This window comes from Cherax quadricarinatus, chromosome 35 (assembly GCF_038502225.1).
Source record: "Cherax quadricarinatus isolate ZL_2023a chromosome 35, ASM3850222v1, whole genome shotgun sequence".
NCBI classification, from domain to species: Eukaryota; Metazoa; Arthropoda; class Malacostraca; order Decapoda; family Parastacidae; genus Cherax; species Cherax quadricarinatus.
This window is the reverse complement of record NC_091326.1, coordinates 32,781,006-32,795,761: the sequence shown is the minus strand read 5'-3', so window position 1 is coordinate 32,795,761 and position 14,756 is coordinate 32,781,006.

The following is a 14,756-nucleotide window of genomic DNA, read 5'->3' as shown; positions in this document are numbered from 1 at the left end:
TTGTCAAGTCCAATGAAGAGAAATTTCAACTACTTATAGAAAACTTGCGGAAATTAAAACAATATCATGATATAAAACAAATTTTAATCATACAATAGAGCGAGAAAGTAATGTGAAAGACCTGGGAGTGATAATGTCAGAGGATTTCGCCTTCAATGTATCTACCGCATCTGTTCAGAAAATGTAATAATAATAGCGCACAAAGCTCTGTTCCGCAAGGCACAGTACGTCCACTTACTTGCGACCAGCAGTAACAGCCTGGTTGATCAGACCCTGATCCATCATGAGGCTTAGTCTCAGACTGGGCCATTGGGGCGTTGACCCCCGAAACCCTCCAAAGGTAAACTCCAGGTAACTCACTCCCATCTTGTTTCTCATCCTCATATCTGACATAGACAAAGATATCAACCACAGTACCATGTCTTCCTTTGCAGATGACACCCGAATCTGCATGACAGTGTCTTCCATTGCAGACACTGCAAGGCTCCAGGCAGACATCAACCAAATCTTTCAATGGGCTGCAGAAAACAATATGAAGTTCAACGATGAGAAATTTCAATTACTCCGATATGGTAAACGTTAGGAAATTTAAATTTCATCAGAGTATAAAATAAATTCCAACCACACAATAGAGCGAAAAACCAACGTCAAAGACCTGGGAGTGATCATGTCGGAGGATCTCACCTTCAAGGACCATAACATTATATCAATCGCATCTGCTAGAAAAATGACAGGATGGATAATGAGAACCTTCAAAACTAGGGATGCCAAGCCCATGATGGCACTCTTCAAGTCACTTGTTCTATCTAGGCTGGAATATTGCTGCACACTAACAGCACCTTTCAAGGCAGGTGAAATTATTGACCTAGAAAATGTACAGAGAACCTTCACGGCACGCATAATGGAGATAAAACACCTCAATTACTGAGAGCGCTTGAATCTTCCGAAGCTATAGTGCCTAATAGGCGTTTAATGTGTTGATATGGGTCAAAAAAATGTATTTGAAAATGGAATAGAGCCAACAGGGAAGCTCTGCGCCTGCGCTGATGGGCAGGGAGAGGTCGAGATGGGGCATGAGTTAGCGGGAGTGTTTTGAATGGAGTTAAGAAGCTGGGAAAGCATGGAACCAGGAAATTGGCATTCACGGCGGCCTAAGGATTAACACAGGCCTCACTTCATAATAGGAAGTGTCGTAACTGTTCCTGGTGAAGAGTGAGAGAACGTGATTTACGGGACCACCATAATAAAGTGGTAAAATTAGTGAATAATGGTAGGACCGTTGGTGACTGGTGTGCCGCCATGGAGTGTCCAGGGGAAAATACCCGTGATTTAATCATCACTCATTGGTCTCAGATCTTAATGGAGTGACCTCTGTGCATAATTATGAGACATTAAATCGTCTTGTGAATTGTAATGTAATCAGTGATAATAACACTAAGTTAAGAGAATGCGTGAAGTGAAATAAGTTGCCTTGCTCCGAGTGAACACGTGTTCACCTCCTTGTTCCTGTCCCGAGGATAGTGAAGTTTTTATGGAGTCACGACTTCTAAACCGGGACAAACCAACGGATACCTCATCCTGCTGGAATAAGAACAGTGTCGGTGCAGCAGGACATCAAAATGAGATGGTGAATGGAGGAAATAAGGAGCATCAATCACCCACAGTTAAGTAACCCTTCTAGTTATAGCAGACTGATACTGGCCAGTTAGGTATGTTATAATTGGATAGGTTATGGGTGATCCAGCTACATCAAGTGACCACCAGAGAATATCTGGTAAGTTGTGGGATTATGTACAAGTGTTTTTCCTTGATGGATATATCCATGAGTATTATTATAATCAAAAAGAAGCGCTAAGCCAATATCCATGTGTAACCTACTCCCCTCCCCTTTCATTCAGTTAAACTAATATAATCTAATATAATCTATACAGTCTACAATTAGTAGTGCCGTACTTGTGGGTGCTATCTATTTCATACTGGTCTTCGATAGATATGGATAAGACTGTGAGGTCGAAGGAACCACCTGCAGGGACCAGGGGTGGTTAAGTTTTCTCACATGTCTACACAGGGTGACTACGGTAAACAATATGGTTGTCTCCCAATGAGATTACTTGTATGCATATAATGTTGAGGTACATACAGGTAACCCCCTATAAAATTTTCCATATCTGCAGCATGCTAAAAATGTCTAGCCAAGACAGGACTCACAGCAATGGTTTTGAGTAGGAAAATTTCAGATTCAGGAAGGTTGTACGAAAGCACTGGTTTGGCAAAAGTTATGGATGAGTGGAACAAACTCCCGAATACCGTTATAGAAGCTAAAATGTTGTGTAGTTTTAAAAATAGGCTAGATAAATACACGAGTGGGTGTGAGTTGGACCTGACTAGGTCTCATGCCGTGTTATTATTATTATTATTATAATCAAGGGGACGCGCTAAACCCGGAGGATTATGCAGCGCCTGGGGGGGGGGGATGTGGAAGGCATTCAGGCTTAATTCGGGGAACTGGAGCACAGATCCAATTCCCTAAATCAAGAGCCCCTCACCAACGTCAAGGAACCTTCCTTGAGGGGTCATGCCGTGTTACTTCCTTAAGTAAATGTGACCCGACCTGACTAGGTTGGGGCATTGGCTTGGGCCGGTGAGGGATTTGGACATTCCTCGCATGGGCCAGTAGACCTGCTGCAGTGTTCCTTCTTTATGTTCTTATGTATCAGCATGGTCATCGGTACCACAGATTGGGCATTCAGCCAAGGACCTGCAATATTTTCCGGATGGCCAAACCAACAGCAATTTCTACACTGTTGTGGTGCAGGGGTCACCTGTAGGACTTGTAAATGGTGTCCCGCAATATAAACCGATGATGGAAGCTCCCGGCAGTCAAAAGTTAAGCAAGCTACATTGCATGGATAGTCTCTCCACCAGCGGGCAGGCAGTACATACTTTAAGAATCAGGAGGCGTAAACTCAAGCTGTTCCAGAATGTCATCACCACATGTCTGGAAATTATGTTGAACAATGGTATTTGGTAGAATGACAGTACCACTGCAAGAATTGAGAGAGAGATTTTTCACTTGTCACAGGAATGGCATCTATGGTTGTACTGTGATGGTGCGTGCACCGCTCTTGAGAGCATGAAATGGAATATTTCAACCAACATGGCATAGGAGCACGTTGCTGATACTTTGATCAGAAAGATATTCTGAAAAAGATGCCAGTTGTCGAGTTGGTTACTATGATGTATAGCATGTAAATGAAAAGATTATCTAGGTCTTTTCTGAGTAGAACGAGAGTTGGTTTAAACAGTGTCATCAGGAGGAGATCGTGGTCGTATAGATACAAGACCGGAGGTCAGTTTTGACGTGGACATATTATCTGAAAACTTTCACACCGTATGAGGAGATGCCGGAAACATAGTCAAAGTAGTGTGGAGGTCAGAGGTGTGAAAGGAACCAGGCCAAGCCTGTGTATCCGAAGCATGGGACAAAATGTCACCTGCAGAAGATACAGGGACAGTAGAAAGGTTCGAAGAATGGTCTGGTAACAACGCAGCATAGATACATAGATTTGGGACTCCACAGTCGTCTCTTCTTTTTAAGAAAAAAATTAAAGAAAAAAAAGTAAGAAAAAGATAAAAAGGGGGGTAGACTGGAAGGGCAGCAGTCGTAGGTGGTGTCACATTTGTCTAATGTGGATGTGGACAAATGTGACACCACCTACGACTGCTGCACCTCTCATGCCTACGGTTTATAAGCTGCTTCTCCGCACATATGCCGTATTCTATTCAAGATTGATGGACTGACCACATCGACTCAAGGCTGAGGGACTGATTACCTCATTCTCCTCCTGTTCAAGTTTCTCCTATGTATGGACTGATGAAGCCACTGTGTGGCGAAACGTTTCCTCAATAAAGATACCCAAGAGTTGCACATGTATCTAATTTATCAGGATAGGATAGGGAAGGGAGGATTAGAGGGTAATTAGGTTCATTCTAATTCCTCAGACTGGTAGCCTCTTCACCGCGACAAGGAGCCCCCTCTTGAAGTTGCTACCCTATACCTCTGCACGTTCCCCTGCCCCACTGCACTGTATAACCCTAATAATACCTCTCCCTCATGCTAATAATTACCCCTGTATTCTTCCCTGTCCTGCTGCAATGTATGACCCTTGTAGGTTTAGCGCTTCATTTATTATATTATGGATCAATAAAGTCGTATATTTACCCTAGCAATAACTTTATTATTATTATAGATATCAAGTTTTTCAGAATATTAAAAACACACTACATATCACTAAAACATAATACAAAGCGCCAGAAAGAAAATATTGAAATAATTAGTAACTGCACCAGTGTTTAATGGGAAGACAACATGGCAGAAAACCTGATCAACTAAATCTCCAAGGAAATGACAGGTCTGTAGGACTTTTTTCTTCAGTGCCAAACGAGGGAAAGAATTGAGCATTTAAACATGGCTGACCGGCATCCAAACAGCCGCTACTGCCAGACGTACAACTAGCGAAGTGAAATTCTCATCTTTACTGACGTTCATCTGTTGACAGTAGCATCATATCTGTATCACCATCATATCACCTGTACCAGTGCTAACGAGAGGGAAACACAGGAGACATCGTCAAATCAACAGTACAAATCTCCAAGGTTATAGGTCGGATATCCCTCAGTCGTGAGAAAGAAGTGAATAGTTAAACAGTCAAGGTTAATGTTTTAGTAGCTGACCTATATTCAGCTGACCAGTGTACAGTGAATCATAGCAGAAAACGCCAAATATATCTATAAACTCAAGGAAAGTCAGGTTGTAGGTGGCGTTACTCCCCTCAGTGTTTTAAAAATGGTTGAGTCAGCAGAACAGGTCAGGCAGTCAACAACACCACACAACCCCCGATAAATGGAATTGAGGGGGATTTGGAAGGATAAAACCATGGATTAAACCTTTCTGATCTACCAGAATGGAAAGGAGTTAGAAGTTAATTGGGGAAGCCAGACTGTGAAGTGAGATGGGAAGGGGAGTGTGTAATAAGGGGTTAACTGTAAGGGTTTTGTGAAGTTAAGGGAAAAGTGAGCAGTGAAGATAAGATAAGATTTCGTTCGGATTTTTAACCCCGGAGGGTTAGCCACCCAGGATAACCCAAGAAAGTCAGTGCGTCATCGAGGACTGTCTAACTTATTTCCATTGGGGTCCTTAATCTTGTCCCCCAAGATGCGACCCACACCAGTCGACTAACACCCAGGTACCTATTTGCTGTTAGGTGACCTCTTCAAGGGGGGCTCCTTGGCGTGGTGAAGAGGCTCTTGGTCTGAGGAATTAGCCCTGTCGGTCTTCTTCCTCAGACCGAACCTAATTACCCCCCATTCTCCCCTCCCCTATCCCATCCTCCCCATCCTCCCCTTTTTCCATTCCTCCTCCTCCTCCTCACCCCTCCCTTTTGCCCTTCCTCTTTTTAGCCTTCGTGATTTCTCCCACAGGCGCGCTAGTTCCTAGGTAGGGGAAAGGACACCGGGGTCCATCCCATTCCGTTGAGGTTTCTTGGTGGTGGCGTAGTTTGCCGTGGAATCTGGATTGCCTAGGGATGTCCCGATCCCTCTCCGGTATCCCGGAGTAGCTTTGGGTGTCTTTTGGGCGACGGGTGTATCTCTGGAAGCCACCTTTCGGATTCCGGGGGTGGTGGCTGAAGGAGGTATGCTTTGTGGCGGATATCCGGCCGCCCTCTCTTTTGTCCACCGAGGTAGCTCGGCAGATGTGAGGTTGCTATCCCAGATTGCTGGTTTACTGGCATGAAGGGTAGGGTATGGCACGGGTTCCATGCTGCATCTGCGCTACTAGCGGTGTCGAGTCCTCTTGGGCGCGGAGGGAGATTTCCGGCCCTTTCATTCCTCCTGGGAACTATTCCTCCCCGCTCCCCCCTTTTTTTATTCTTTTTTTTATTTTTATTTTCTTTTCTTCTTTCTTTTTTTTTTCTTAAAAACAAAAAGCAAAGGAGTAACCTAACCATGGCAGCCCTAGTCCATGAAACCACTACCCCCGGGCCCCTTCTTGATACCGCACCCCATTCTGACCCTGCCTTGTGTTTAGACCACTCTTCGGACACTCCTGATGCCCCTGTACCTCTTGCTGGTGCTGTTTCCTCACCCGCTTCAGGTACCGGGGCTTCGACTGACTCCTTCGATTTGTCTGAACTCCGCTCTCCTTTGACTATGCTTCCGGCTTCTCCCTCTACGGTACGGCAATTTTCGAATCGCCCACCCATTTCATGCCGGACCAACTCCGGTCCTACTCCTAAACGCCAACGTCAATCTCCTGATGATGCTCCGTCGTTACCTTCCCATTCTACTCGGAAACGACCGATACGTCAAGCACTCCCTCTCCATGCTCAGTTTCGGACCACACAATGGACTAAATTCTTTACTTTAAGACCAACTTCTTCTTCTGCCTACCTTTCTGACCATAGTATTGCCAAAGCGCTCCTGCGTCATGTTGGCAGAGATATTTCATTTCACGCTCTCAAGAGCGGTACGCGCATCGTCACTGTCCAGAATGCTACCCAAGCTCATGATCTTTCTCTCCTTTCGAATATCGATACTACTCCTATCACTATTGAAAAACATCTTTCTCTCAATTCTTGTAGTGGTACTGTCATTCTGCCCCATACCATAGTCCAACAGAATTTCCAGTCATGTGGCAATGACATTTTTGAACAGCTGGAACTCCAGGATCTCCCAATCCTCAAAGTAGACACTTATGTCCTTCCTGCCCGGGGGCGGAGACGTTACCCTTGCAATGTGGCTCGTTTAACTTTTGACAGCCGAGAACTCCCGTCCTCTGTATATGTCGTGGGACATCGGTTACAAGTTCGAAAGGTGATACCTACACCGCAACAATGTAGAAATTGCTGGCGTTTTGGTCACCCAGCGAAATATTGCAGATCTATGGCCGAATGCCCAGTCTGTGGTGCCGACGACCATTCTAATACATCTTGCAGTCAACCTCCATCTTGCCTTAATTGTAATGAAGCTCACCCTTCGTACTCCCGCCGTTGCCAGGTCTACTTAAATGAACGTGAAATCCGTTGCCTCAAAGAGGCAGAAGGTCTCCCTTATGCTATGGCAGTTACTCATCTCCGCCTCCAAGGGAGACTACCCCGTGTTTCTTATTCTCGTGTTTCCAAACGTCCCCCCACTTCTGGGGTCCCATCTTCTGCAGCCTCCTCTGTTGTTACCCCTCCCATAGCCACTACGGCATCTAATCCTTTTGCTGTCCTTGGCTCTGACGTCCCGACTACAACTCAGTCTGTTCTCACATCTTCGCGTCCTTCCTCACAAGCCCCAGTATCGACAAGACCTCGTACGACACCTAATACCAATCGCCCCCCTACTCAGAAGTCCAAAAAATCCACATTGCTCAAATCTTCTTTGCCCCTTCCTTCCCTTCTTCCACCTCCACACTTTACCTTTCCAGTCTCTGTACCTAGTTCTTCCCCTCTCTCTGGCTCTATTACAAGTGTGGAGATTCACCCTCCTCCTCGTACTATGCCTTCCACCCCCGTCCCCTCCCAAGTTTCTCCCTCTTCTGTCACCTCCCAGGTTTCTGCCTCTTCTGTCCCCCCCCCACACTTCATCTCCAGTCCCTTACACTTTTCCCTCCCCCTCTACTTTGGTACAGTCCATTACTGTCCCAATCTTTACTCACCCTCCTCCTCCTATCTCCAATATGGTTTCCCATACATCTTTGAATTCAGAAACACTTGAAGCCATTTCAGAATATATTGCAGAGACTAAACCTTCAATGGACACTGATTCACTTCCTGTTCCTTCTCTTCCCTCTCCTCCATCTTCACAACCCCATTCTTCGCAACGCTCCGTTCCTTCGCTACTTGAACATCTTCCAATGCCACCACACGTTGACTTTTCTAACCCCTCTAGTCCGTAGGTGCCTTTACCTACAGATTCCTGATATTTTCTTCATCGCCAATCATGGCCTATTTACAGTGGAATATCCGCGGCCTCAGGGGTAATCGGGGTGAGCTTCAGATGTTGCTTTCCAGGTTTTCCCCTGTTGGTGCTTGCTTACAAGAACCAAAATTACACTCGGCTGTTTTCCAACCTATCTCAGGCTATAATTTATTGTATTGCCCTTCTTCTACGCAATGATATTCCGTACTGTCAACTATTTGTCCATACCTCGCTGCATTACACTGCAGCCCGTATCCACTTGAATAAGTGGTTTACAATATGTTCTTTATATCTCTCTCCTTCTCGAGCATTTTCTATCCCAGACTTTGCCTTTCTTGTTTCATCCTTACCACCACCACTTCTGTTACTTGGTGATTTTAATGCCCACCATTTCCTCTGGGGGGGGTCTCATTGTGACTCACGTGGCATTCAGTTGGAGGCTTTTCTTGCCTCTCACCCCCTCCATGTTTTAAATACGGGTACTCCCACCCATTTTGATCCTCGTACTCGTACTCTCTCTTGCATCGATCTATCAGTCTGCTCTTCCTCCACTGCACTAGACTTCACCTGGTCTGTTCTACCAGACTTACATGACAGCGATCATTTTCCGATCATTCTTACTTCTCCTTCCTATTCACCACCTTTCCGTAGCCCTCGCTGGCAATTTGATCGGGCAAATTGGGATCTTTACTCACACCTCACTGCTTTTAGTGAGGTTCCTTCTTCATCCTCCATTGATGAGCTCCTACACATCTTCTCGACATCAGTTTATACCGCAGCTTCTCATTCTATACCCCAAACCTCAGGCAGGCATTCTCAGAAGTGCGTGCCTTGGTGGTCTCCTGCTTGTGCTCGTGCAGTACGTTTGAAACGTGCTGCATGGGGCAGGTACCGGTACAATAGAACCGCTGAGAGACTTGTTGATTTTAAGCAGAAGCGTGCGATCGCTCGCCGTGTCATCCGTGAAGCTAAATGCACTTGTTGGCGAGACTATGTTTTCACCATCACCTCTGCTTCTTCTATGAGTGCAGTCTGGAAAAAAGTGAGGAAATTGAGTGGTAAATACTCTCCTGACCCGGCTCCTGTTCTACGGGTCACTGGTGTTGATATAGCAAACCCTCTCGACGTTGCCATTGAACTTGGCACACATCTGGTCCGTATTTCCCGAGGGCTCCATCTATGCCCCTCGTTTCTTTCCTCAAAGTCTGCCAGAGAGTTAGTACCCTTGGACTTTTCTTCTCTCGGAGAAGAACAGTATAATGTGCCTTTTACACTTCAAGAACTGGAGGCAACGCTCTCAGCTTGCCGATCATCGGCAGCTGGGCCTGATGACATTCATATTCGTATGTTACAACATTTACATCGGTCAGCCCTTGTAGTCCTCTTACACCTCTTCAATCTTATTTGGGCACAAGGAGTTCTTCCCCAGCTGTGGAAATCTGCCATTGTTCTCCCTTTCCGCAAACCGGGTACTACAGGACATGATGCCTCCCACTATCGTCCCATCGCTCTTACAAGTGCAGTTTGCAAAGTGATGGAACGCCTCGTAAATCGACGTTTAATGTGGTATTTAGAGACTCACAACAGTCTCTCCGCTAGTCAATATGGCTTTCGTAAGGGTCGTTCTACCGTAGACCCCTTACTACGCTTGGATACGTATGTTCGTAATGCCTTTGCGAATAATCACTCAGTTATTGCCATATTTTTTGACCTTGAGAAGGCATATGACACAACTTGGAGGTATAATATTTTGGCCCAGGCCCATTCCTTAGGCCTCCGAGGCAATCTACCATCCTTCCTTAAGAACTTTTTAACTGACAGACATTTCCGTGTTCGAGTCAATAATGTTCTTTCCCCGGACTTCGTCCAAGCTGAAGGTGTCCCTCAGGGATGTGTTCTAAGCACAACACTTTTTCTCCTTGCTATAAATGATTTGGCCTCTGTTCTTCCACCCAATATTTGGTCATCACTCTATGTTGATGACTTCGCTATTGCTTGTGCAGGCGCTGACTGTCACCTTATTGCAGTTTCTCTCCAGCATGCGGTCGACCGTGTTTCCACTTGGGCCACCACACATGGGTTTAAATTTTCAAGTACCAAAACTCACCAAATTACTTTCACTAGACGCTCTGTTATCTCCGATCATCCTTTGTATCTCTATGGCTCCCGTATCCCCGAACGTGATACAGTCAGGTTTCTAGGCCTTCTCTTTGACCGTCGGTTAACCTGGAAACCTCACATTACCTCTCTGAAGGCAACTTGTCACAGCCGGCTAAACCTTCTTAAAACCCTTGCTCATCTTTCCTGGGGAGCTGATCGTCGAACTCTGCTTCGCCTACATTCAGCCCTCGTTTTATCGAAACTCGATTATGGTGACCAGATTTATTCCGCGGCCTCTCCTGCTACTCTCTCTAGCCTTAACTCTATCCATCACCAAGGCTTACGTTTGTGCCTTGGTGCTTTTCGCTCTTCCCCTGTTGAGAGCCTCTATACAGAAGCAAATGTTCCATCCTTGTCTGATCGCCGTGATGCCCATTGCCTTCGTTACTATGTACGCTCTCACGATCTACACAATCCTTCCATTTATAGAATGGTCACCGATATTAGTAGACATTCTTTATTCGTTCGCCGCCCCTGTTTGCTCCGTCCCTTTTCTCTTCGCCTACTTTCACTCTTGTCTTCCCTTCAGTTACCACCTTTATATGTTCATGTAGCATCTCACTTTTCCCTACCCCCCTGGGAAGTTCCAGCTGTTCGGGTCTGTTCTTTCTCACTCCCTTGCTCGAAAGCTCAACTGCCTACGGTGGCTTCCCGCTCTCTTTTTCTTGATCACTTCCACTCCCATTCTCATGCCACCGCTGTGTACACAGATGGCTCTAAGTCTTCAGACGGCGTCGGATTCGCAGCAGTGTTTCCGGACAGCGTCGTACGAGGGCATTTACTATCTTCAGCTAGCATTTTTACTGCTGAACTGTATGCCATTCTTGCAGCACTTATTCGTATCGCATCTATGCCTGTGTCATCATTTGTACTAGTCTCAGACTCCCTTAGTGCTCTACAGGCTATACGAAAATTTGATACATCTCATCCCCTAGTTCTCCGTATCCAACTTTGGCTACGCCGTATCTCTACCAAACATAAAGATATTGTTTTTTGTTGGGTCCCTGGTCATGTCGACGTACAGGGCAATGAACAGGCAGACACTGCTGCGCGGTCAGCAGTATATGACCTACCAATTTCCTATCGAGGTGTTCCATTTCTGGACTATTTTGCTGCAATAGCTACCCACCTTCGCACCCGTTGGCAACAACGTTGGTCAACTCTGCTCGGTAACAAACTTCATTCTATTAAACCGAGCATAGGTTACTGGCCGTCTTCTTGTCATCAGTGCCGAGGTTGGGAGACCACTCTCTCCCGCCTTCGCATTGGCCACACTCGTCTTACTCATGGGTATCTCATGGAGAGGCACCCTGTTCCTCTCTGTGAGCAGTGTCAAGTTCCAGTATCGATTAGCCACATTCTGTTAGACTGCCCTCTCTATCAACGAGCACGCAGAATTTACCTCCAACGTCGTCTTCGTTCTCCTACTCTCTCTTTACCTTCCCTTCTTGCTGATGGACCCTCCTTTAATCCTGACTCTCTCATTGACTTCTTGACAACGACTGATTTACTCCACAAACTCTGATGATACTTTTCGCACTCCCCTCAGCCCTTTCTGGTTCAGTCTCTTGCTGCCCTTTACCCTTTCACCATCCACTGCCCCGCTGTTATCCGTAACCTGTTGCTCATCCGTCTCCCTTTTGCCACCTGATGCCCTCGCTTCCTTCCTGCCCTGCAGCACTGTATAGTCCTTGTGGCTTAGCGCTTCTTTTTGATTATAATAATAATGCTGTTAGGTGAACAGGACAACAGGTGTAAAGAAACGTGTCAAAATGTTTCCACCCACCGAGAATCTAACCCGGGCCCTCCGTGTGTGAAGCGGGAGCTTTAGCCACCAGGCCACCGGGCCTGGGGTTTTGAAGAGGAAATTTTACTAGTAATTCAGTGGTTATTGCTAAAGCAGATACTAAGTGTACTAGGGACTGGAAAAGAGAAATAAATATTATTGTATATGAGTAAAAGAGCGAAGAGTGAAAATGGCAGGCATTAGGGGGGTACAGGCTGCCATAATTATATTTATCTTTCTTCTTCAATTCCATGAAGAAAGAAATCAGTCATGGGGGCTGGAAAAGGTGAATGGAGTAACAGCGCCCTGGACGGTAAAAGCCCAACAGTTGCCATCCTACCAGGAACGTAAATGTCACTATCGCTGCAAGGTATGGCAACACCGCATACCCAAACAAAAACAGTGGCACACAGCTCTTATTGTAACACTCTTAAGTGGTGATATCCAAATTAATCCAGGACCTCAAACTATTGTGCAGAGGCAAAACAGACAGATAAATGACGGCGATAATGACGGTCTAGTAGCTAGGAATGATAACCTTAACTCCATATGTAATGCATACATAGGTCAATGTGAGACAATACAGCCATTATTATCTCAAACACTACCAAACAGGTGCATACACTGTACTAAAGTAAGCATGAAAAACAGAAAAGGCACCTTATGTAAAATGTGTAAGGGGTGGGTGCATGATGGATGTATGTACAATTATAGCAACGGTGCCAGAATTCATTTTGTGTGTAACAAATGCACTTTGGCACAGTTACCCTTTAGCAGTGATGACATTGATTTACCTAATTTTAATACAAATGACCCATTGCCATATATTGATGATTATGATTGTTCTATGAAAACAGGCCTTCACTTTATTCATGTCAATGCAATATCACTTCTTCCTAAATTGGCAGAGATTAGGATTCTAGCTAACAAAATTAGGGCGGCAGTTATAACCATCTCTGAATCTTGGTTGGATGATACGGTGACTGACGACGAGGTCAAAATAGATGGTTACAATATAAAACGCTTAGATAGGAACAGAAAGGGTGGTGGAGTATGTGCCTACATTAGAAATGACTTAGCTTACAACCCAAGACCTGATTTAAATAACAATAAACTGGAGATTCTATGGTTTGAAGTGCTGCTTCCTAAGACCAAACCCATCTTAGTAGGAACTAGTTACCGCCCTCCTACCCAGGACCAGTTCTTAGAAGACTTTTCCAGAGTCTTGTCCGGAGTTGAAAACAATTGCGAGACAATAATACTGGGCGACTTCAATATCTGTTTTCAGCAGCAAAATAACGGGCTATGCAAAAGGTATAAGCAAATTCTAGGATTAAATAGTTACACTCAACTAATTAATACTCCAACCCGGATCACAGTTCTCAGCCACCCTAATTGACCACATACTTTGTAACCGCTCTGAGAACATTAGTCAGTCAGGCGTCATTACCACAGGTCTTAGTGATCATTTCATCATTTACTGCACCAGGAAAATCACTAGGGATAGGATAGGCCTACACAGGACAATAAAAATGAGGTCAACTAGAAACTACAGTAAAGAAACACTGGTAAATAGGCTACACAATTGTGACTGGACAGAGATAAGTTGCACGGACGTAAACGATGCCTGGGAAAAATTCAAAACAATGTTCACTACCATCCTTGATAATATTGTACCAGTTAAAGAGGTTAGGATTAAACGAAGAACTGAACCCTGGATGAATACTGAGATATTAGATATGAAATTCAGAGACCAGCTGCTAAAAAGATTTAAAGCAGACAGGATATTGCAGCACTAAATGAATTCCAAAGGGTGAGGAACAGAGTACAGAGACTTATAAAAGGAGCAAAGGCAAAGCACTACTGCTCAAAAATTGAAGAGTATAAGCATAACCCCAGAAAGCTCTGGCAACAACTAAAACAGTTGGGGTATAGCCATAAGCCAGTAGATAGGTCTAACATAGTACTCACTATCGATAATGAGGTATGCCACGAAACATCTAAGGTGGCAAATTGCTTTAATTCCTACTACACATCTGTTGCATCAACACTAGTAAGTAAACTACCAGCTGCATCAAATACCTTTAACACAGACTCTGATAAGTTTCAAACATACTATACCAATAAAGGGGTAACCCCAAACAGTTGTCAACTAGTAAGTGTATCTCATGACTTTATTCAAAAAGAACTAAGCAGGTTAAACCCAACTAAGAGCACAGGCCCTGATAACATCCCGTCTAAGTTCCTAAAAGATGGTGCTTCTGAACTGTCAATCCCTATTGCTCACACAATAAATCTATCAATCACCACTAATACCGTACCGGAGGGTTTCAAGGAGGCCAGAGTTACTCCTATCTTCAAGAAAAATAGTAGGTCTGATGTAAGCAACTATAGGCCTGTTAGTATACTCAGTATAATATCTAAAATTCAAGAGAGGGCGGTGTATTCTCAAGTAGTTAAGTACCTTAATGACAACAACATTCTCCATAGCTATCAATCGGGCTTTAGAAGATCCTACTCAACCGACACCTCCCTTATTAATCTGATGGATTACCTGAGAACTGAAATGTCAAAGGGGAACCTCATAGGTATGGTAACCTTAGACTTGCAAAAGGCCTTCGATACTGTCAACCACAATATATTATGTAATAAACTTCAAGCTATCGGTATAGGTTCTGTAGACTGGTTTAAATCCTACCTTAGCAACAGGAGACAAATAGTCAAAATCAACAAAACAGAATCAGAACCCCTGCCGATAACATGTGGAGTTCCCCAAGGTAGTATTCTGGGTCCCTTATTATTCTTATGTTATGTCAATGATATGCCTATCAGTGTCAAGTGCAAA